Source organism: Salmo salar, chromosome 13 (genome assembly GCF_965601325.2).
Source record: "Salmo salar chromosome 13, fSalSal1, whole genome shotgun sequence".
Classification (NCBI taxonomy): Eukaryota; Metazoa; Chordata; class Actinopteri; order Salmoniformes; family Salmonidae; genus Salmo; species Salmo salar.
The window spans coordinates 85,121,071-85,145,206 of NC_138303.1; the positions used below are offsets into that span (position 1 = coordinate 85,121,071).

The 24,136-nt window shown below is 40.3% G+C and overlaps 2 pseudogenes across 2 annotated transcripts in view; one reads left to right on the forward strand and one right to left on the reverse strand.

Moving 5' to 3' along the window:
- The window catches only part of LOC106568040 (retinoblastoma-associated protein-like), a 34,473-nt pseudogene extending 30,802 nt beyond the window's left edge, over nucleotides 1–3,671 (forward strand). Inside the window, exons 10-15 of the transcript XR_014380168.1 lie at nucleotides 47–133; nucleotides 278–420; nucleotides 694–724; nucleotides 840–971; nucleotides 1,097–1,143; nucleotides 1,227–3,671. The product of XR_014380168.1 is annotated as a retinoblastoma-associated protein-like (transcript). The remainder of the gene's footprint in view (nucleotides 1–46; nucleotides 134–277; nucleotides 421–693; nucleotides 725–839; nucleotides 972–1,096; nucleotides 1,144–1,226) is intronic.
- A 13,336-nt stretch (nucleotides 3,672–17,007) lies between these two features.
- Nucleotides 17,008–24,136, reverse strand: part of LOC106567861 (uracil phosphoribosyltransferase homolog) — a 103,327-nt pseudogene continuing 96,198 nt past the window's right edge. The window contains exons 2-7 of the transcript XR_014379948.1: nucleotides 23,275–23,289; nucleotides 23,041–23,110; nucleotides 22,847–22,909; nucleotides 22,440–22,617; nucleotides 21,617–21,719; nucleotides 17,008–17,558 (exon numbers count right to left, since the gene is read on the reverse strand). The product of XR_014379948.1 is annotated as a uracil phosphoribosyltransferase homolog (transcript). The remainder of the gene's footprint in view (nucleotides 17,559–21,616; nucleotides 21,720–22,439; nucleotides 22,618–22,846; nucleotides 22,910–23,040; nucleotides 23,111–23,274; nucleotides 23,290–24,136) is intronic.

The following is a 24,136-nucleotide window of genomic DNA, read 5'->3' on the forward strand; positions in this document are numbered from 1 at the left end:
CACTCTGTCTCCCTCATAAACGGACACACCTCTCTCTCTCCGGCAGGGCCAGTATGTGTCCATCATCGTTTTCTACAACCTGGTGTTCATGCAGAAACTGACGACCAACATCCTGCAGTACGCCTCTCCAAGGGTGAGACAGACAGTCAGTGCCCTCATGTGGCATCATAACATAATTCACATGGTCCTGATCTCTCACATGCATGTTCAAAGTGACTGCTTACCTAATGTGCTGGTATTTTCCACTGACACACTCACTATGTTCTCTCTCCCCCAGCCCCCCACAATGTCTTCCAACCATCACATACCCTACAAGTTCCCCAACTCCCCCATGAGAGTGCATGGCAGAAACGACCTGTATATCTCTCCCATGAAGAGCCCATCGTGCATGTCTCCTGGGGTCATGACCCCACGCACCAGGTCAGTACCCTACCACCCATGAACCAGACTGACTCACTGGGGGGGGGGGGGGGCTTGTTTGTATGCGCTCAGTGAGATGCACAGATATGGCTGAGGCACAGCTCATTGTACAGACTTTTCAGTTCCAAACTGGCAAAGATACAAGTATCAATTTGAATTTATATTATTTATCTTATTTTGTTATGGTTATGACCATGTTTGATTTTAGCCTTATCAATTATTATTTTTTCTTTTTTTCGAATTATATGAATCATTCTTTTTTTTCTTTTTTAGAATCCTGGTATCAATCGGCAAGTCCTTTGGGGTACGTGATCACTTTCATCCACGTAGTAGAAAAGATTCTTTCCTAAAATGGACCAGAACATAAATTGTGTCCAGTGCACGAAAATGACGTTCTCTACGTCTTGTTTCCTCTGCAGACCTCTAAGTTCCAGAAGATTAATGCAATGGTGAACAACAGTGGTTGGTCCTTGAAGAGGAGTTTGGATATGAGCTCTGCCCCTGAAGAGGTTACGCGTTGACATTGATGGACAGGACGAAGCCGACGGGAGGTAGGACACTTCCCCAGCTAACTAGCTTGAATTACGGTTATACTTGACAGCAGAATGTTGTGTTCATGCAGAGATGAGGCATGGTTGGTATATGTTGCTCTCTTCTTGCTCACTTCTCATCACAGCAAACCTGATAAAGATTCGACACTGATACAGAAGCTTGCAGAGTTAAGTGAGTTAGCGTTTTATTTTCATCCTCAAGTGCTGAAGTCTCTGTTAACTGTAATAAAACTCAATGTCTCTGTTTGTTTCCAGGCTCCACTTGGACCTGCATTTAGGAACAAAATATGAAGGAGGATGCAGAGTCAGAGAAGGACAAGCCTTGAATTTAACTGAAGGACTTACTGTCCAGCATTGTTTGAGAGTATAGGTGCCAGATACGTCTTCCCTGTGGCTCAGTTGGTAGAGCATGGTGTTTGCAACGCCAGCATGGTGTGTGCAACGCCAGGGTTGTGGGTTTGATTCCCACGGGGGGCCAGTACAAAAAATGTTTTTACAAAAAATGCATGAAATGAAATGTATGCATTCACTACTGTAAGTCGCTCTGGATAAGAGCGTCTGCTAAATGACTAAAATGTAAAAATGTACTTTCTACCCCATACTCCCTATCCCTTCCACCTCTTAAAAAAATTAATACTTTTTTTCTGTACATTAGATTTTTTACATTTTTGCCCGTTTTTATATTTAAGTGATACTCTTTTGAGAGAGTAATTTTGTGAATTCAAAAAAGTGTTTTCTCTTTGTTTGCTGTGGATGCTTTAGATGAGTGCTTTTAATATATTTGTATCCTTGTTATTGAAATAAATTGTTATGGGATATCCTGTGAATATTACCATGTTTTATAGAGAGACACAAGTTTTAAGGGTCTGCTACAGTTGCAGTCAAATATATTGGTTCCCTTGCACTTTTCTTAAATTATTTCATATTTCTTCTAAAATAAATTGAACTTGAAAAATGCATTTGGTCTCCACACCTTGTTATTGGATTTTTTCAACATTGCAGAACCAATTTTATTTTTGTAAACTTATTTTTTTTTTGAAAAGTAAGACATGGCTTGGACAAAATTATTGGCACCCATGGAGCTTGTTCTTGGTTACACAGCCTTTGCCAACATAACTGCATACAAACGCTTCTTGTAGCCATCAAGGAGCTTGTTGTACATTTCTCCTGGCAATTTGGACCACTATTCAGCAGCAAACTGCTATATGTTTGAGGGGTGGCCTCCACCAACTGCTGTTTTCAGATCTCACCATAGGTTTTGGATGGGATTCAGATCTGGACTCTTTGCTGGCCACTGCAGAACAGTCCAGTATTTCTTCTTGAACCATTCCTGGGTGCTTTTTGAGGTGTGTTTGGGGTCACAACCTTGAATGGAGATCCCGTTTTTGGACACTGGATAGAACTCCAAAACACCTTGATAATCTGCTGATTTCATTATTCCTTGCACACGTTCAAGGCCTCCAGTACCAGAGGCAGCAAATCAACCCCACAGCATTATCAATCTTCCCCATGTTTGATTCTGGGTAGGGTTTTCTTTTAATTGAATGCTTAATATGATCGTCGATAAACAGCTGAGCTGTGTTTTTCATTGGTCCACAGAACATTTTTCCCAGGATTTAGAAGTTTAATGAGGATTTATTGTGTATCCTTCAGTATTGTGGTCTATATTTACCAGTGACCCAAATGAAACATTCAAAGAAAAGAGCACCCTCCCTGCAATAAAACATGGAGGAAGTTCGATAATGCTGTGGAATTTCTTTGCTGCCTCTGGTACTGGGGGCCTTGAATGTGTACAAGACATGAACTCTGTAGATTATCAAGGTGTTTTGGAGTGAAATGTTCAACCCAATGTCCAAAAACTGGGTCTCTGTTGAAGGATGCAAGAGCTGAAAACAGCAGTTGGTGGAGGCACCCCTCAACCGTTGAAGAATTATAGCAGTTTTCTGCTGAAGAAGGGGCCTCATTGCCAGTTGAAAGGAGCACCAAGCTCATTGATGACTACAAGAAGCAGGATTTGTCAGGAGTTATCTTGGCCAAAGGCTGTGCAAACAACAACTAAATCCAGGGAGCCAATCATTTTGTCCATGCCATTTATCTTTATTTTCTAAAATAAATATGAACATTTAAATAGACAAAGAATCCAATAACCAGGTGTTTGAGAAGAAATGGGGATTTCTTTAAGAAAAGTGAAAGTGTGCCAATATATTTGGTCGCAACTGTATACAAAATCCTTGTTTCTTGAAAAGTCAGGGTGTATAATTTTGTATAATTTCAGCCACTAGTTTTGAAAGTGGTGTTCACGAGCCAAAACGGATACCCTTTTTTTTGGAGTACTATGTCATCCATTTTGTGTGATGTTACAAATTTAGCAATTTGTATGATATACAATTTCGTGTGACATGTTATGAATCCAATTTGTGCAATATCATACGAATTTGTAGGGCTTAGGATCCCGGAGTGCATCTTTAAGGTGACTTGAAGTAACCTCATAATTCTGAACAGGCACACCTGCGTATGTTTTTGACAAACTATGCGCATCTTAAGTTCATGGACATCCTGACATGTTTTATAAATCATACAACCTGTAACTCAATTTGCTTTCTAAAGCATTAAAGATTGCAGTCTTGCTATAGTAACATTAGTTACCTTTTCAATATATCAAATCCATAAACTTGTATTAAAATCTCCTTTCCACATTGACTTTTGAATGGCTACAGAGGAATGTTTGGTTTTATGTATTAAGGACATTCTTTACAATTCAAAGGTAGCACTTTATTTTACAGTACAGAAAAGACCAAGTAATCCCGAAGAAACTAATAAATAACACTTTGGGTAAATGTGCAACTCAATATTAGGAAGGTGTTACTAATGTTTGGTGTTCTCTGTATAAATGGACACGTGGCATTTCGGCAACTTTGAAGAAAAAAACAATTTGAGTTGTGCCTGTTGTCATAGAGAGAGGAATCATCACGGATATAACCCGTTTTAGCATTGACACCATTTTAAAGTAGCCTACTGGGTGGGGATTCCTATAAATTAGGAGCGATCAGCCAATGAAGAAAATTGACTTCTTTAAAATGGAGAGCCTCAATGGCGCTGCCCATGCTGCAGACGCTACTTTATAATGGCAAAGATACAAAGTGAGTCCTCCATCACAATGGCCTGTTCAAACGCGTGTATGCACTCTCATTGGCTAGAATGGTCCCACCTGATCTTGCCTTCCACCTGCTTTCCATCTTTGATGACATGTTGGAGTGGTGTCGTGTCTTTGGGGTACCATTAAACTGAAGACACGTTTATCAATTAACTCCCTGTAATTATTATCACGCGATTAAACTGATTAATCGTTTAATTGTAATTAACTAGGAGATCGGGGCACCAAGGAAAATATTCAGATTACAAAGCTATAATTTTCCTAATATAACTTTCCTATATTATAACATTATATATTCTATTATAGTATAGTATAGGCCGATTATCTTCTGGTTTAAATGGTGTATTTTACCTCGCGTCCAGTCTCATTTCAAACGTCGTAAATTGTTGTATCTGCACGAACCCAGTCTTTACTAAAATCATCCATACATCAATTGTCTTAAAATCATTTATTTACTAAACTAATTAATTCACAGAAAGTATACAAACAGTAATTATCGTCACAAATAATTGGTAGAGTAATGTGCCCTAGTGGTCTAAAACAGGCATGGCTGGTGTCTTGTTGAACAATGGGTCATAAAGGGCAGCTGAGAAGACCCTACAGAGTTCATTAATATTAACAATTGATAATTGAACGCTCACTCATTCGGGAACAATTGCAATCAATATATATTTACGCTCAGTGTGTCGTCGGGATCCTTGTTGGAGCGTCGTTCGGTTGGAGAGTTTTGTCCGCGTTCTCTCTCTCTCTCCTCTCTCTCTCTCGGTTAGAATGGATCTTTCAAAGCGACATTCATTAATGTCGTCATAGAATGGATGTTTCGTTGGTCTTCGCGTTCAATGATATAATTTACTTAGCTGCAGACTAATAATTAATATCAAAGACTTGTTCTTATTCTGTCGGTATCGATAGTCTAAAAGTTAACCACGTGGTATAGTTCACTTTCAGTAGAGTACTTGGATGGTCAAACCTATTGGCCAACTCGCAATGGAGTGGAGGCCGGGTCTGAAGAAAGTAGATCAGGCTATGGTTTTATAGTGAACATGTCACATGACACCTGGTCCTGTCTGTGTCCCTGGGGGCGTGCCGATGACTGAGTTAAGCTTGGTACAGAAATATAATTCTATCACATTAACATCAGTACATAGCATCTCAATGTATTACAAATAGCTTTATCCTTATTAATACATTCTATACAACCATGTGGATGCAAGTGTCAAGGCTGAAGCAATTATATAAACCGTTTTATGGTAATATGGCTATATTGTCTCTTCTGAGTATCACAAAATTGTACCAAGCGGACCAGTTCGTAGCTGGAATCTTCACCAATCTTCCATACCTTCTCCAGAACACAAATGTCATTCGGTTCCCCAATTCTGTGAGTTGGAAGAATTTCCTGTGTCTCTCTATGGGACCCCTCTGTGTCTCAACTGGGCCATGTGGTTGTAAGATTCTCCTCTGGAATTTTACAACCCTTTCACACAGGGCCTGGGTGGGGGGAGGTAGGTTGGGGGATGGTGCAAGGGGGGAGGGGGTCAACTGTCCTCCCTGTACTCAAAGAGGCCAACGTCATGACAGTGGTCACTCCAATATCTTCTCAATATAATAGACAACCTCTGGTTATGGTTAGGTTTTAGGGTAGTGTTGTCCCAAGGATCCCACTTTACATCTACCCACTAATACATCATGATTCCAACTTTCTACACTGCCAGGGGGTGCTACATACATGACATATTGTCTCAGTCTGACATAGTCCTGAAATGTGAACCATTCTTTGCCTATGCAAACTACAGTGGGCAGCCACCTGTTGAATGTAATGGACTGGTCAGATAGAGGGAAAACATGATTCCATCAGGGATGTTCAGGTGTTGTGTGAGGATCTTCTCCTGGATTCCTGTCATCATCATCACCTCTGTGGTGTTCAGGTCATATTATGCCTACCTGGTTCAACTTAGTTGCTATCAGTACTTCTAACATGTGCTTTCAGTATTCCGAATGTTGCTTTAATTCTCATGTAAGAGTCAAGGTTGAGAGTGAATGTTGTGTGTAGTTCAATATTATATTAAGACTTTGGTAGCCTAGCCTACTGGATGTACATTGTTTTTTCACCATACAATATTTGAAATATTTTGGTTATTGTCAAATAATATCTGCTTAAATCTGTCAATTTCAAGGAAGGTAAAACAACTGGCAAGAAGGACAAGAAAAGGGGTTTTCAATATATTTTGCCACACTCATGCAGTCATCATCACAACATCCCATTATAAGAGTCTACATAACTCAAAAGAACATATTATGTAAAATTGATTCATTTTATCTAACTAGGATGAGGTGTAAATATTTTTTTATTTATCTAACTAGGCAAGTAAGTTAAGAACAAAATCTTATTTACAATGACGGCCTTCCGGGGAACAGTGGGTTAACTGCCTTGTTCAGGGGCAGAACAACAGATTTTTACCTTGTCAGCTCGGGGATTGATCTAGCAACCTTTCGGTTACTTGCCCAATGCTCTAACCACTAGACTACCTGCCGCCCCAGTAGGCTTTATTCCTAATTCAAGTGTAATAATCCTCCAGATGTAATAGTTGTTCCCCTTTCAGAATTACTGCTGAGGTGGTGTAATCCCTTGAATTCCCAAAAACCTTTTACATCCATTTTACTTTGTTCAACAACATCAATCATTTTCTAGAAGGAAAAACACTGGTGCCCTGTGGGTTCTTGAAAGGCTCATGCATGATGTATTTACATAAACCAGTTTTTTGGTTTGATGTTTTCTGTCAATGGAAGCAGAAGAATTGCAAGGAAAATCTGAGTAAACTATATTTAGGGTACCCTTAGTCTGAAATTGAATTTAATCCATGTTTAACTTTTGTTTACAGTGGCATACCTTTTGATGTTCCATGTGTGTTTTGGGATGTTAATCTGGATTTCCTGGAAGTTAATCTTTACTCCTCTGTCTTCACCCCCAAAAAAAGTAATACGGAGTTTGCCTATGCTCTTTTAAACATCATGCTAAATCGAGTATTGTCATTTTTCTTTATGCTGGCATGCATCAAGGTCTCATATGATTTAGTTTGAACAATTATTCACAGTTAAATATATATATATATATATATATATATATATATACACACATACACACACACACACACACACACAGTTGAAGTCGGAGGTTTACATACACTTAGGTTGGAGTCATTAAAACTCATTTTTCAACCACTCCACCAATTTCTTGTTAACAAACTATAGTTTTGGCAAGTCGGTTAGGACATCTACTTTGTGCATGACACAAGTCATTCTTCCAACAATTGTTTACAGACAGATTATTTCACTTATAATTCACTGTATCACAATTCCAGTGAGTCAGAAGTTTACATACACTAAGTTGACAGTGCCTTTAAACAGCGTGGAAAATTCCAGAAAATTATGTCATGCCTTTAGAAGTTTCTGATAGGCTAATTGACATAATTTGAGTCAATTGGAGGTGTACCTGTGGATGTATTTCAAGGCCTACCTTCAAACTCAGTGCCTCTTTGCTTGACATCATGGGAAAATCAAAAGAAATCAGCCAAGACCTCAGAAAAAAATTGTAGACCTCCACAAATCTGGTTCATTCTTGGGAGCAATTTCCAAATGCCTGAAGGTACTACGTTCATCTGTACAAACAATAATACGCAAGTATAAACATCATGGGACCACGCAGCCGTCATACCGCTCAGGAAGGAGACGTGTTCTGTCTCCTAGAGATGAACATACTTTGGTGAGAAAAGTGCAAATCAATCCCAGAACAGCAAAGGATCTTGTGAAGATGCTGGAGGAAACAGGTACAAAAGTATCTATATCCACAGTAAAATAAGTCCTATATCAACATAAAGGCCGCTCAGCAGGGAAGAAGCCACTGCTCCAAACCCACCATAAAAAAGCCAGACTACGGTTTGCAACTGCACATGGGGACAAAGATCATACTTTTTGGAGAAATGTCCTCTGGTCTGATGAAACAAAAATAGAACGGTTTGGCCATAATGACCATCGTTATGTTCGGAGGAAAAAGGGGGAGGCTTGCAAGGCGAAGAACATCATCCCAACCGTGAAGCACGGGGGTGGCAGCATCATGTTGTGGGGGGCTTTGCTGCAGGAGGGACTGGTGCCCTTCACAAAATAGATGGCATCATGAGGGAGGAAAATTATGTGGATATATTGAAGCAACATCTCAAGACATCAGTCAGGAAGTTAAAGCTTGGTCGCAAATGGGTCTTCCAAATGGACAAGGACCCCAAGCATACTTCCAAAGTTGTGGCATAATGGCTTAAGGACAACAAAGTCAAGGTATTGGCGTGGCCATTAAAAAGCCCTGACCTCAATCCCATAGAACATTTGTGGGCAGAACTGAGAAGGTGTGTGCGAGCAAGGAGGCCTACAAACCTGACCCAGTTACACCAGCTCTGTCAGGAGGAATGGGCCAAAATTCACCTAACTTATTGTGGGAAGCTTGTGGAAGGCTACCCGAAATGTTTGACCCAAGTTAAATAATTTAAAGGCAATGCTACCAAATACTAATTGAGTGTATGTAAACTTCTGACCCACTGGGAATGTGATGAAAGAAATAAAAGCTGAAATAAATCATTCTCTCTACTATTATTCTGACATTTCACATTCTTAATGTAAAGTGTCTGATCCTAACTGACCTAAAACAGGGAATTTTTACTAGGATTAAATGACAGGAATTGTGAAAAACTAAGTTTAAATGTATTTGGCTAAGGTGTATGTAAACTTCTGACTAATATATATATATATATATATATATATATATATATATTCACCGAAAGCTGAAAAAGTCCTCAGTTTGAATTACCGAGAGGAAACGAGAAGTCTCTGTGAGATCTCCAGGAGGATCTGCTGTTGGCTCTCTAGTCTCTCCTCGATCTCATACCTCGGTCTGTCTGAATAAGAGAGATGGAACTGGGGCCATACATATCAAAGGAGATTGATAATAATTAACAATTGTAATAACTAATATGATATGGTCATTCAAACTGAGGACTTTTTCAGCTTTCGGTGAATATATATATATATTATATTAACAATTGTAATAACTAGTATGATAAGGTAATTCAAACTGAGGACTTTTTTTATGATATATTATTTGAATTACCACATCAAGGAGAGACTAGAGAGCCAACAGCAGATCCTCCTGGAGATCTCACAGAGACTTCTCGTTTCCTCCCGCTCTGCGTCCGGAGGTACAGTAAGCAGGCTGATGACAATGATACAATAGAAATACAAAACAGAGTACCTCAGTCCAGCCATTTGAGTCTGGTTACCTGGACACAGATTAAGCCTTGGACTAAAATCATGCTCGAAGGCGCATGATCTGTTGAAAGAGTCTCACATCCCTCCTAACCTAGCACTATAGCCCTGAATGGATACTCTCCTCAATGTATGTTTTCCCTCGAGGTTCAGGTATACTTCACCTACAGTAAACGGATACAATTAATGGGACAGACACCTCTTGTGTGGAGGGTGCGTTACAATGTGGCAAATAATATCTCTAATCCCCATAGTAATTCATGTTTGTCTGTGTCCCAACACCTCTTCCCCTCAGGTGTAGCTGAGCCACTATGGTCCACAGCTTCCTCTTTCATTTCAGGGCTCAAAACACTCAATTTGGCAAATTAATATCCTAACTGACAGAGAAATCTGAGCATGCTTCCCTCTTTCCTCCCACTCCGGCCCTAAGGGCTCTATGATTTAAAGATGAAGTGCTGTGTGACATCAGAGGGCAGGAAAGCATGGCAGCTACCTAGCACAGCTACCTAGCAGTAATCTAGCTGTGCTTAGGGATCAGTTTGCAACATTTGTATCATGGGGTGGAAGGGAGTGTAGGGTGTGGGATCTTATAGCCCCCTCTGGCTGCCTTTTAATCCCAAGCGGAATGTCAATTTTATTTGTATAGCATTTAAGTATAATAAATAAACTTACAATGATCTAAATGCTGTGCATCTGCAGCTATCAGGTTGTGCCAACGCTGCCACCATTGCTCCGCCTGTGAAATATAAGTCAACTGTCCTTGTTTTTTGCCCCCCTCTCCTCTTCGCAGGGGAAGTAAAAAGAGGATCAATCGCTCTCTCTCTCTCTCTCTCTGTGCCTGTGTCCGGAGCCCTAGAAAACGGTCGCAACATTTATCTGTGTCAACACAAGAAATCCTGGAAAGGTGTTTGATGAGGGCAGGAAGCAGATGCTCTGTGTCTTACTACATCCCATCTACAGCATACTGTATGAGCTGTGGCTTGAATTTAAGTGCTCTGTTTCATTTCTCTGCCTTTTAATCCCAATCGGAATGTCAACTTTATGTGTATAGCATTTAAGTATATTAAATAAACTTACAATTATCTAAATTGGGACACTTTTATACTTATAAGTATATTCTTTTTGGGGTGAGGGGGTAGATCAGCTTTAATATTGCAGATTGTAGCTTCCATCAATGTAAGTTTCTGCATCATTTCCAATCCCCCCTATATGTTTTTTTTGTGTGTATATATGCATTATTTTTATTTTTGTAAATATATTTTCCTTTATTATTTTCCCCTAACACTACCACCCCTCCCTAATTGGAGTAAACTAATGGACAACAACACTTAGACTTCAACTTCCTGCTTATACATATTATATGTACTTGTGCATGTGACATTAAAACTTGAAACTGTATACATTTTACAGACACAGTATATTTTACAATAGTTATCTTTTGTATGTTTTTAATCCCATCCTTCAGCTACCCTCAACCCCTCCCATCTACTGTGTCTCTGAAGAGCATCTGGTTTGAATTTGTATTTGCCATATATTTCTAACTGTGCTGTTACACAAAAGTTTTGAACCTTTATACATTTTACGGACACTGTATGTTTTACATTAGTTATCTTGTTGTTTTTAAGTCCCATCCTTCAGCTCCACTTAACCACTCCCATCTGTCTCTGAACACCATCCAGTTTTGATTTCTATTTGCCATATATTTTTCAACTGTGCTGTGACTTAAATATATTCTTAGTATAGTATATTAGAGCAAAAAATATATACTTCGAATACATTTTATGTATATTTCTCATAAATGATACTGAATTAAAATATAAATGCAACAATTTTAAAGATTTTACTGAGTTATCGTTCATATAAGGAAATCAGTCAATTGAAATGAATTCATTAGGCCCAATTCTATGGATTTCCCATGCCTGGGAATACAGAAAAGGCAAGGGTGTGGATCAGAAAACCAGTCAGTATCTGGTGTGACTGCCTCATACACCACGACACCTCTTTTGCATAGAGATGATCAGGCTGTTGATTGTGGCCTGTGGAATGTTGTCCCACTCCTCTTCAATGGCTGTGTGAAGTTGCTGGATATTGGCGGGAACTGGAACACGCTGTCTTACACGTCGATCCAGAACATCCCAAACATGCTCAGTGGGTGACATGTCTGGTGAGTGGAAGGCCACGGAAGAACTGGGACATTTTCAGCTTCCAGGAATTGTGTACAAATCCTTGCATGGGGCCATGCATTATCATGCTGAAACATGAGGTGATGGCAGTGGATGAATGGCACGACAATGGGCCTCAGGATCTCGAAAATTCCATTATATACTCGAACTGCCAAATGCTGATCTACTGTAGAAGAAGTCATTCATTCATTTATTCTCTCTCACAGGCCTGCTAAGTTACATGTTCTCTTCCTCATGCTGATGGCTCTGATGTTCTTGGTGACTGTTGTTTCTGGGTACCACTACTGGCTGGTGGCCAAAAACAGATCCACATTGGGTAAGTACAAATGCCTTTATAGCTACATCAAACTGCAGCTTGACATGTGAGATTAACATTCATTTAGTTGAATCTAAGATCATTTTAAGCATGAACGACATTTTGTACATATTCTTATCTGTTCACAACATGCAGGGGTTTGGGTGTGATTTTATGGAACAGTATGTCTGTTTGCTTGGGTATTTGTCCCATAGTATTGTCTTCAGCCAATCGAAAGGAATCTAATGTAGATGAACATCTTGGAGCGGTGCTGAACACTCCAGCAGGGAAAAGCTCTGTAGTGCCTGACTTCTGAGGATCGCATAGCCAGCTACTGTTCATCTGCCTGTGACTGGATGAATGGCCCATACATTCAGTGAGCTCTTGGAGCAATAGGATGGTGAATGGTGGTGAATACTGTAGTTTCTATGTATCTATGGCAACTGGAAGCTATGTTGTTCTCTCTGATAATTTAATAGGTAATTATAGCACTTGGTAGAAACCGAAGTTGCTCTTTAGGTGCACTGACAATTACCAGTAATGACGTCATGTCTTGGTGCTGGTCACTGAACAAATAAATGACTGTATATAAAAGCAGTCTCCCATTGGTGAATATTTTAAGCTGTTCTAATGGGGCCTCTGTCTTGATTGAATCTGATCCCTTGTTTTGGGATATCACCATGTCCGTTGTTAATGTCTAATTCAACAACGTAAGTGTATGACTACTGGGTGTACGGTAACAACCACGCGTACTCATTGACTTATGAGGTACAGTGCCTTGCAAAAGTATTCACCCCCTTGGCATTTTTCCTATTTTTTAAATTTAAATAGATTTTATTTGGATTTCATGTAATGGACATACACAAAATAGTCCAAATTGGTGAAGTGAAATGAAAAAAAAACTTGTTTCAAAAAAGAATTAACAGAAAAGTGGTGCATGCATTTGTATTCACCCCTTTACTATGAAGCACCTGAATAAGATCTGGTGCAACCAATTACCTTCAGAAGTTACATAATTAGTTAAATAAAGTCCACCTATGTGCAATCTAAGTGTCACATGATCTCAGTATATATACACCTGTTCTGAAAGGCCCCAGAGTCTGCAACACCACTAAGCAAGGGGCACCACAAAGCAAGCGGCACCATGAAGACCAAGGAGCTCTCCAAACAGGTCAGGGACAAAGTTGTGAAGAAGTACTGATCAGGGTTGGGTTATAAAAAAATATCTAAACTTTGAACATCCCACGGAGCACCATTAAATCCATTAATAAAAAATGGAAAGAATATGGCACCACAACAAACCTGCCAAGAGAGGGCCGCCCACCAAAACTCACAGACCAGGCAAGGCGGGCATTAATCAGAGAGGCAACAAAGAGACCAAAGATAACCCTGAAGGAGCTGCAAAACTCCACAGCAGAGATTGGAGTATCTGTCCATAGGACCACTTTAAGCCATACACTCCACAGAGCTGGGCTTTATGGAAGAGTGGCCAGAAAAAAAGCCATTGCTTAAAGAAAAGAATAAGCAAACACGTTTGGTGTTTGCCAAAAGGCATGTGGAAGACTCCCCAAACATATGGAAGAAGGTACTCTGGTTAGATGAGACTAAAATGTTGCTTTTTGGCCATCAAAGAAAATGCTATATCTGGCGCAAACCCAACACCTCTCATCACCCTGAGAACACCATCCCCACAGTGAAGCATGGTGGTGGCAGAATCATGTTGTGGGTATGTTTTTCATCGGCAGGGACTGGGAAACTAGTCAGAATTGAAGGAATGATGGATGGCACTAAATACAGGGAAATTCTTGAGGGAAACCTGTTTCAGTCTTCCAGAGATTTGAGACTGGGACAGAGGTTCACCTTCCAGGAGGACAATGACCCTAAGCATACTGCTAGAGCAACACTCAAGTGGTTTAAGGGAAACATTTAAATGTCTTGGAATGGCCTAGTCAAAGCCCAGACTTCAATCCAATTGAGAATCTGTGGTATGACTTAAAGATTGCTGTACACCAGCAGAACCCATCCAACTTGAAGGAGCTGGAGCAGTTTTGCCTTGAAGAATGGGCAAAAATCCCAGTGGCTAGATGTGCCAAGCTTATAGAGACATACCCCAAGAGACTTGCAGCTGTAATTGCTTCAAAAGGTGGCTCTACAAAGTATTGACTTTGGAGGGGTGAATAGTTATGCACGCTCAAGTTTTCCGTTTTTTTTTGTCTTATTTCTTGTTTGTTTCAGAATAAAAAATATTTTGCATCTTCAAAGTGGTAGGCATGTTGTGTAAATCAAATGATACAACCCCCCCCCCCCCCCCCCCCCCAAAATCTATTTTAATTTCAGGTTGTAAGGCAACAAAATAGGAAAAATTCCAAGGGGGGTGAATACTTTCCCAAGCCACTGTACATATTGATTTGCACTAATTACAGGTACTCACTCAATCATTGTAAAGACACCCCACATGTTCGCTCACTGGTGTACCTATTGGTCATCTACATGTCACAGCAGTCCGGAAATAGGTTAGGTTGGTTGGTATGATGACAGGCAGCCTTGCTAAATGGTCTGTGGACAAGACAGCTTTTGCTCTCTAAGCTCTTCATGGATATGGAATTGAATCATATTTCCCAATATTAATCTTCTTAGATTTGATTAACTGTTCAAATTAATAGTGGTTCCTTTTCCCTCACTATATTCCAGACTGGCAGAATGCATGATAAACTGGTGACTGTTTGAAATCAAACATGCTCTCTATCCTTGCCACTTAACACATTTTGGAATGACATTCACCACAATGTAATTAATGTGCCTGAAAATCATGCCAGTGCACCAGAAAGGATGCAGTTGTAGTGCCACCTAGTGGCCAGAGGGTTTATCACGTTGAGCACTTAGTATTATTATGTCTCTGAACATTTTTATGAGCGCCTCAGTGAATGTGTTTGCAGAGCAGAGGTATTGTTTCTGTCGGTGTTTGCCGTGTTGACATTTCATTTGATTTATTGCATGATTTCAGCTCGAGAGACCTCCCTGACGTCCTAGGGAAAGAGACATTCCATGAGGTAGAATCTGGTGACTTCACTCTGTATCAGTGTCAATAAAAATGGTGTACTTAAAAATAAAAATTATTTGCATGATGAGGAATATGTTCAAAACCTTTACTTCTTTTTAGTTATTAGCTAGTAGTAACTTCTGTTTGTGTTGTCTCAACAGAATTTCGGCCAGGCACACAGTGCTGTGAAAAAGTATTTGCCCCCTTCCTGATTTATTTTATTTTTGCACATTTGTCACACTTAATGTTTCAGACCATCAAACTAAATATTACACAAAGATAACCCATGTAAACACAAAATGCAGATTTTAAGTGATGATTTTATTTATTAAGGGAAAAAAGCTATCTGAACCTTCATGGTCCTATGTCAAAAAGTAATTTCCCCCTAAACCTAATAACTGGTTGTGCCACCCTCAGCAGCAACAACTGAAATCATTTTGTTTGCGATAACTGGCAATGAGTCTTTCACATCGCTGTGGAGGAATTTTGGCCCACTTTTCTTTGCAGAATTGTTTTAATTCAGCCATATTGGAGGGTTTTCGAGCATGAACCGCCTTTTTAAGGTCACGCCAAAGCATCTCAATCGGATTCAAGTCCGGACTTTGACTAGGCCACTCCAAAATCTTCATTTTGTTTTTTTAAGCCATTCAGAGGAGGACTTGCTGGTGTGTTTTGGATCATTGTCCTGCTGCAGAACCCAAGTGCGCTTCAGCTTGAGGTCACGAACTGATGGCCGGACATTCTCCTTCAGGATTGTTTGGTAGAGAGCAGAATTCATGGTTCCATCGATCACAGCAAGTCGTCCAGGTCCTGAAGCAGTAAAGCAGCTCCAGACCATCACACTACCACCACCATATTTGACTGTTGGTATGATGTTCATTTTCTGAAATGCTGTGTTACTTTTACGCCAGATGTAATAGGACGCACACCTTCCAAAAAGTTCAACTTTTGTCTCGTAAGTCCACAGAATATTTCCCCAAAAGTCTTGGGGATCATCAAGATGTTTTTTGCCAAAAGTGAGACGAGCCTTTATGTTATTTTTGGTCAGCAGTGGTTTTCGCCTTGGAACTCTGCCATGGATGCTATTTTTGCCCAGTCTCTTTCTTATGGTTGAGTCATGAACACTGACCTTAACTGAGGCAAGTGAGGCCTGCAGTTCTTTAGATGTTGTTGTGGGTTCTTTTGTGACCTCCTGGATGAGTCGTCACTGCGCTCTTGGGGTAATTCTGGTAGGCCCGCCACTTCTGGGAAGGTTCACCACTCTTCCAAATGTTCTCAATTTGTGGATAATGGCTCTCACCGTGGTTCGCTGGAGTCCCAAAGCTTTAGAAATGGCTTTGTAACCCTGGCATTGTAACCCAGACTGACAGATGTCAATTACTTTGTTTCTCATCTGTTCCTGAATTTCTTTGGATCGCAGCATGATGTCTTGCTTTTTGAGATCTTTTGTCAGACAGGTTCTATTGAAGTGATTTCTTGATTCAACAGGTCTGGCAGTAATCAGGCCTTGGTGTGGCTAGTGAAATTGAACTCAGCTTTCCAAAAAATTTGATTAACCACAGTAAATTCATGGGGGGGGGGGGCAATTACTTTGTCACATAGGGCCATGAAGGTTCGGATAGCTGTTTTCCCTTAATAAATAAAATGATCACTTAAAAACTGCATTTTGTGTTTACTTGGGTTATCTTTGTGTAATATTAAAATTTGTTTGATGATCTGAAACATTTAAGTGTGACAAATGAGAAAAAAAATAAGAAATCAGGAAGGGGCAAATACTTTTTCACAGCACTGTACATGAAGATGACTCCGTATCCTCTACAAATGTGATATATTCCATCCTCAAACCTGCTCTGAAAGAAAAGGGGCATGCTTTGTCAATACATCCAATAGACTGAAGAATTTTGTCAGAATGTAGTTAATCATTCACTGTTGTATTTCTATGGGTTTTATCTGTGTATTCCTTGTCAAAAGGGAAATGTATGTCTGAGCTTCTTTTTCTCGACTTTTCCACTCTGAAATGTCCAAATTGTGCATACCATCAAATTCCACTTTAGATCTGGTCAGCGTTTCTCGAGTGGTTTGTTTCTTCTGAGTTTTATGATACATTAAAACAGTTTGTGGCAATAATAATGACGACAATGGAATACATTGGGGAAAAAATATTTAAATTATTTTACTTTTTTAGGCTTTCTGTTGAGGGAAAACAACCTAGAATTAACTACCATAACTGAATAAATAAAATGGCAGCAGTACATGCAAGCTCGCTAGACTAGTTCCTAAAAGTCCTGCATGGAATGTACTTTTCTTGTTTCCAGGAAAATCTTTGCATTGTTTGTGTCAGACTGAGGAGCACAGGTTAAGGCGGCGTACACAGCAAAGCAGCATTCTTCAGCAGGGTAACAAGTCCTTTTGAAATAAGTGGACAAATTGACATCAGACAGAGAGAGGGACCATTAAATGGTTGGTTCTCATAGTATGGTATCCCAATGAATGGCCCTGGAGGGCTGACTAGTCTTTCCCAAAGTACCTCTTGCCAAAGTGTGTGGGAGCCACAGGGTACACCTCGGTGGTCAGTATGGTGATCTCTGGGAACTCTTGAATGATGGACACAACCATTAGACTTGCAGTGCTTTCAATAAGACTGAGGGCTCTATTTTAACAAACCTAATGCCATGGTAAATCTTAGCGCTGGTGGTATAGGTTATAGGTTTGGGAGTGTGTCAGTAATAATTGCTATTTTCCCAACCGGAATTAAGGGTGCAGTAGCTGGTGATGGCGCGAAAGGGCTGGGTTTTGATAAACAAGTTGTGGGTGTGTCAAGGCTTGTGTCAATGCTTGGCCCCTCACTGGCCAATCAGAACAGGCTCCATGGCTAAATACACTACCGGTCAAATGTTTTAGAACATCTACTCAATCAAGTGTTTTTCTTTATTTTTACTATTTTCTACATTTTAGAATAATAGTGAAGACATCAAAACTATGAAATAACATATATGGAATCATGTAGTAACCAAAAAAGTGTTAAACAAATCAAAATCTATTTTATATTTGTGGTTCTTCAAATAGCCAACCTTTTCCTTGATGACAGCTTTGCACACTCTTGGCATTATCTCAACCAGCTTCACCTGGAATGCTTTTCCAACAGTCTTGAAGGAGTTCCCACATATGCTGAGCACTCATCTCAAACCATCTCAATTTGGTTGAGGTCGGGAGATTGTGGAGGCCAGGTCATCTGATGCAGCACTCCATCACTCTCCTTCTTGGTAAAATAGCCCTTACACAGCGGAGGTGTGTTGGGTCATTGTCCTGTTGAAAATCAAATGATAGTCCCACTAAGCCCAAACCAGATGGGATGGCGTATCGCTGTGGTAGCCATGCTGGTTAAGTGTGCCTTGAATTCTAAACAAATCACAGACAGTGTCACCAGTAAAGCACCCCCACACCATAACACCACCTCCTCCATGCTTTACGGTGGGAACCACACATGTGGACATCATCCGGTCACCTACTCTGCGTCTCACAAAGACACGGCGGTTGGAACCAGCAGACCAAAGGACAGATTTCCACCGGTCTAATGTCCATTGCTCGTGTTTCTTGGCCCAAGAAAGTCTCTTCTTCTTATTAGTGTCCTTTAGTAGTGGTTTCTTTGCAGCAATTCGACCATGAAGGCCTGATTCACGAAGTCTCCTCTGAACAGTTGATGTTGAGATGTGTCTGTTACTTGAACTCTGTGAAGCATTTATTTATTTATTTGCAATTTCTGAGGCTGGTAAATCTAATGAACTTATCCTCTGCAGCAGAGATAACTCTGGATCTTCCTTTCTTGAGAGCCAGTTTCATCATAGCGCTCGATGGTTTTTGCGACTGCACTTGAAGAAACTTTCAAAGTTCTTGAAATGTTCCGTATTGACTGACCTTCATGTCTTAAAGTAATGGTGGACTCTCGTTTTCTCTTTGCTTATTTGAGCTGTTCTTGCCATAATATGGACTTGGTCTTTTACCAAATTGGGTACTCTTCTGTATACCACCCCTACATTGTCACAACATAACTGACTGTCTCAAACGCATTAAGAAGGAAAGAAATTCCACAAATTAACTTTTAACAAGGCACACATGTTAATTGAAATGCCAAGAGTGTGAAACGCTGCCATCAAGGCAAAGGGTGGATACTTTGAGGGATCTCAAATATAAAATATATTTTGATTTGTTTAACACTTTTTTGGTTACTACATGATTCCATATGTGTTATTTTATAGTTTTGATGTCTTCACTATTATTCTACAATGTAGAAAATAGTAAAAAGAAAGAAAAACCCTTCAATAAGTAGGTGTCCAAACTTTTGACTGGTACTGTACATTCAAATTAAATCAATATATTTGACTAGTACTGTATGTTTTTGTGCGATATACCAAATGGCTGTATGGCAAGAATCAAGGTTTTGTTGTTTTTACGAGGGTTTGAGTTATAACGTTGGCAAATGCGATATCTTGCTCTGTCAACCCATAGTGAACCGAACCATGCCCCAACGGTGTCACAACACATGCACAAAAGTTGTCCACAAATCACAATCCTGAACAGCCTTTCCCCAAGTTGTAACCATGCACATGAAGTGTAGCGGCAGGCATTCTACAATGAGGAAGCCAGCTCAGCCTCTCGTGAGAATGAAATCATTCCCAAAAAGGGTAGCAATGTTTGTTCTTTAATAAGGAAGTGGTTCGGGTTTGAGAAGTTACATGTTCAGCAAACCAATGTCCTGTGCAAAGTGTGTCGAAAGACAATTGCTACGAAATATGGCAGCACAGCTAACATGCTGACTAAACCGAGCACGCATGCCATCGCGCGCATGTTGATTTTGTCCATCCACACCAGATGTGATCAGGACGTGCAGGTTGAAATATCAAACGAAGTCTGAAACACCTATATTTATTTTGGGATAGGTCGAAACGCATTAAACATTCATGGCCATTTAGCAAGCTTGCTTTTGCTAGCTAATTTGTCCTGGGATATAAACGTTGGGCTGTTATTTTACCTGAAATGCACAAGGTCCTCTACTCCGACAATTAATCCACAGATACTTAGTTCGTTTTTAGTCATCTCTCCTCCTTCATTCTCTTCTTTTTCTGACTTTATATGGCAGTTGGCAACCAACTTTAAGGTGCATTACCACCACCAACTGGGCTGGAGTGTGGACCTCAGTTCAGATTTAAAATCACCCATGTGGGTATATGCTCCTAAAAACTAATGAGGATATGGGAGAGGCGGGACTTGCGGCGCATCAAGCATAAAAAATAGAACCAAGTTGTATTTTAGTGCCTGGCTACACAGACGCTCGCAAGCAGTTTGAATGAAATTATTGAATAACATGTACATTTATTTTGTGTCGTTCATAAGAACAGCCTTTAGCCTCGGGCCTTACTGCTTAAATATACCATAGCCGCATAATTTTCAAACATCATCCCATATGACAAGAAAAGTTTGAGGTGGAAGGAGATAACAGATGCGGTGACCTATCACATAGCAAAAGATATGGTCCCCATCTATACAGTGGAGAAGCCTGGCTTCAAAAAGCTGATAAACACAATTGACCCCAAATATCAGCTACCAAGCCGCAAGTATTTTGCGGAAGAAGCATTGCCGCGGTTATACATAGCTACCCGCCAAAGAGTCACTGAGAAGCTGGCTAATGTGTCTTACTTTTCTACCACAACCGATCTATGGTCGAGCAGAATGTCGGAGCCATACCTAAGCTTGACAGTCCACTATATAGATGAAAAATGGACATTGCTTAATGTATGCCTCAAGACGTCATACTTCCCCGATGACCATACCAGTGAAACAATAGCCCAGGGTCTCAAAGACGCACGAAGACAGACAGGTGTGCATGACAACCGGCAGCGGGGGCAACATGATAAAAGCATTGCACTTGAACAGGTATGTCCTTAAAAACAACCACAAAAGTTACAATTTCAAGCAGCGTTAATGGGAAGTTTTAAAAGCACGGTGCCCATGGAAGGAGAGGTGTGCCTTTTTTGCTGGTGAATCTCGTAATTAGAAACATAAAAATACTATTGGTTTCCCCCAATTTCGCTTAATTTGATTAAAAGCCAAGCATAGCCTGCCCTCCCCCTTAATTAAGGCTGGTTTAGCAGCAACGCATAGGTGTGTCTTTTTGTCCTGGCCATTAGCCAAAAGTAGCCTATAAATAAAAGGGGGTTCAAATGGTCTACTGCGAGTGCTTTGAAATATTTTGGAGGGTTTTTGCTCTAATGCTTTTTAATTATTCACAATTCACATGCCTGCATTTGGCTTTTTCAAGTAGGCTATCCATCCCTATTTTCATAGAGTGCCCCTCGCCCGATGGCCATATTTGAGGTGTGTCCTTAAAAACAAGCCTCAAATATGGCCACCCCTCCCACCTTAGCGCAAGCAAGCTGATGTTAAAAGGGTAAATTGCCGAACCTGGCGTTAAGGCTGGAAAATGCCACTGTGTCAGTTTTGCATGATGAAATTGCGAAATAACACGCGCTTCACACTTGCGCAGTTACAAATAGAGCCCTGAATGAATGGAAAACAGGGTGTAGAATGAAACCCTAGAATGTTGAGCCTTATGGAGTCTACTTCCATATTAAGCTAGGGACTATAGGTGAGGCAGTGTTACATAGGTGAGGAGCACCGTGAGGGGTGGAGAAGTGGCTCAGGAGGATATGTTTGGCCCGGAGACCATGTTCAGTCAAAACTTTCACAGCCTCAATCACTGTGTTACCTGTACCTGAAGGCAGAACATTATGTATATTAGATAGCATAAAAACAGGACAGACATCACAGTGACTTGACTGAGGAACAGGCAACATTAATGAAGTTTTGAAGAAAAGTCTGTGCTTAGTATTAGCCTTGAGTGATCATTACTACGACTCATCTGCTGATACTTTCTATAAAAGAACAAAATGTCATTTTGATCTGTCTCAAGGCAGGTTTTCATCCTCCCAGAGAGGGATGCTAGTTAGTGGACAAAAAGATGACCATTACTTCACTCTCAGTGGCTCCATTTGGCCTATTCATAATTTTCATTGCCGTCCAGTGAGCTCTTTATGGTTTCCCTCAGAAACGTGTAATTATCTGCCTGGGGTAAATGATGCTGAAAAATATGAAGCACGCTACCTACCAAGGTCATTTTCAGAGCTGAATAAAAGACACCTTCCCACAATTATCTTAGCTGGAAGGTGTAATTTAACAGAAATCGTGTTGCAAAGAGCAAATCATGTGGAAAAGTCTCACTGTCAAGTGTTCTTCATAAAAACAGGGGATGCCCATGACTACTACACTATTGCCTTGCTAATGGGAGCAATTTAGTCCTAATTTCTGGTTCATTCAAAAAATGACTCCAACAGCACAGTTCCTTGGGCCCAGGGCAGAGCGACACTTCACCTGAACTCTTTGTCCTGAGGAGGAGTTAGTACTGTATTGAGTCTGTTGGTGATCCATACTTGACATGATGATCCATACTTAGTGAGAATGGGATACATTAGGAGGACTTTCCTCATGTTGATATCTAGGGGGAACTTGGCGTTGTAAACTGGTCTTCTGGGTGTCCTCGTCACTCTGGATGAGGATCTTACCGATACGGATGGACCGGAAGCAGTCACCGAGTCCCTGCTCCATGGCCTCGCCTACACACCCACAAACACACACAAATGGATAGACGTTGAATTCCACTCAGTTCCTTCAAATGAAACCTCATACAAGACGTAGTAATGATGAGCAACTGATAATTCAAACAGTGACTGATAGTACTATGTATGTCAGGTGCTTATAGGCAAATCTACCAGTCAGCGATTCTAGTCAGAGACCAATTCAGATGTAATTTTCCTTTAATCTCCTATATAATCAGTGTCTTACCGCTTCTCATAATGCTGACACCGCAGTTGCCTTTCTCAAACTTCACGCCATCATACTTATGCCCTGAAGGAAGAGTTGGGAGAGAGAGAGAGATTAAAATAGTCAGTTCTGGTCTTGGTGAGACATTTTACAGTAATGCATAATATTTGCCCAATTTCTATAATTTCAAACGAATTTCACTCAATATGTCTAACCTGTGGGAGTGGTCACTGTACACTCGCTGTATGGCAGCTGATTGAGTCCCTCTTCAACCACTACTCTGATCTGTGAAAAAACAGAGTGGGTCAAAACAATTATACAAATGAGTCATTCACAAAATCTCTAGTTTGAAAGCGACTGTTTTTCTGGAAGCTGTGCTACACCATTTTCCCCAATGTGGGCCAGCCCCTTAGCATTACGGTTCTAGCCAATGAGCTTCAGCTCCTCACCATTTTGAGTGACAGCTAGAAAAATACACACAAAGCAGAGCAAGAGAGTGAGCAATGACGTGGTGCACATCACTCTTTATGCGATGCACACGGCAGAGAACACTGGAAGACGAATTATCACTGAATTATCATAGTGAATTATTGTGAAGTTTGTTTGTCAATCAATCACATAAGGGATGGGTTGCCAACTGGCGATTTGACAAAAAATAAAATGTCATTCATTCATACAGTGCCTTCAGAAAGTATTCACACCCCTTGACTTTTTCCACATTTTGTTGCCATACAGCCTGGATTTAAAATGGATTCAATTTAGATTTTCTGTCACTGGCCTACACACAATACCCCATAATGTCAGTGGAATTGTTTATCGAATTTTTTACAAATTAATTAAAAACAAAAAACTGAAATGTCTTCAGTCAATAAGTATTCAACCCCTTTGTTATGGCAAGCCTTAAAATTTTTTAAGGTATAGGGGGCAGTATTTTTGATTTCGGATGAAAAGCGTGCCCAGAGTAAACTGCCTAATACTCGGGCCCAGAGTCAAATATTTGCATATTATTAGTAGATTTGGATAGAAAACACTCTGACATTTCTAAAACTGTTTGAATGATGTCTGTGAGTATAACAGAACTCATATGGCAGGTAAAAACCTGAGAAGAATCCAACCAGGAGGTGGAAAATCTGATGTTTGTAGTCTTTTCAAGTCATTGCCTATCTAACACACAGTGACTTAGGGTTCATTTTACACTTCCTAAGGCTTCCACTAGATGTCAACAGTCTTTAGAACCTAGTTTCAGGCTTTTGCGGTGAACACAGAGCGAATAAGAAGGCCCGGGAAGTTGGTGACTCAGAAAATGACATG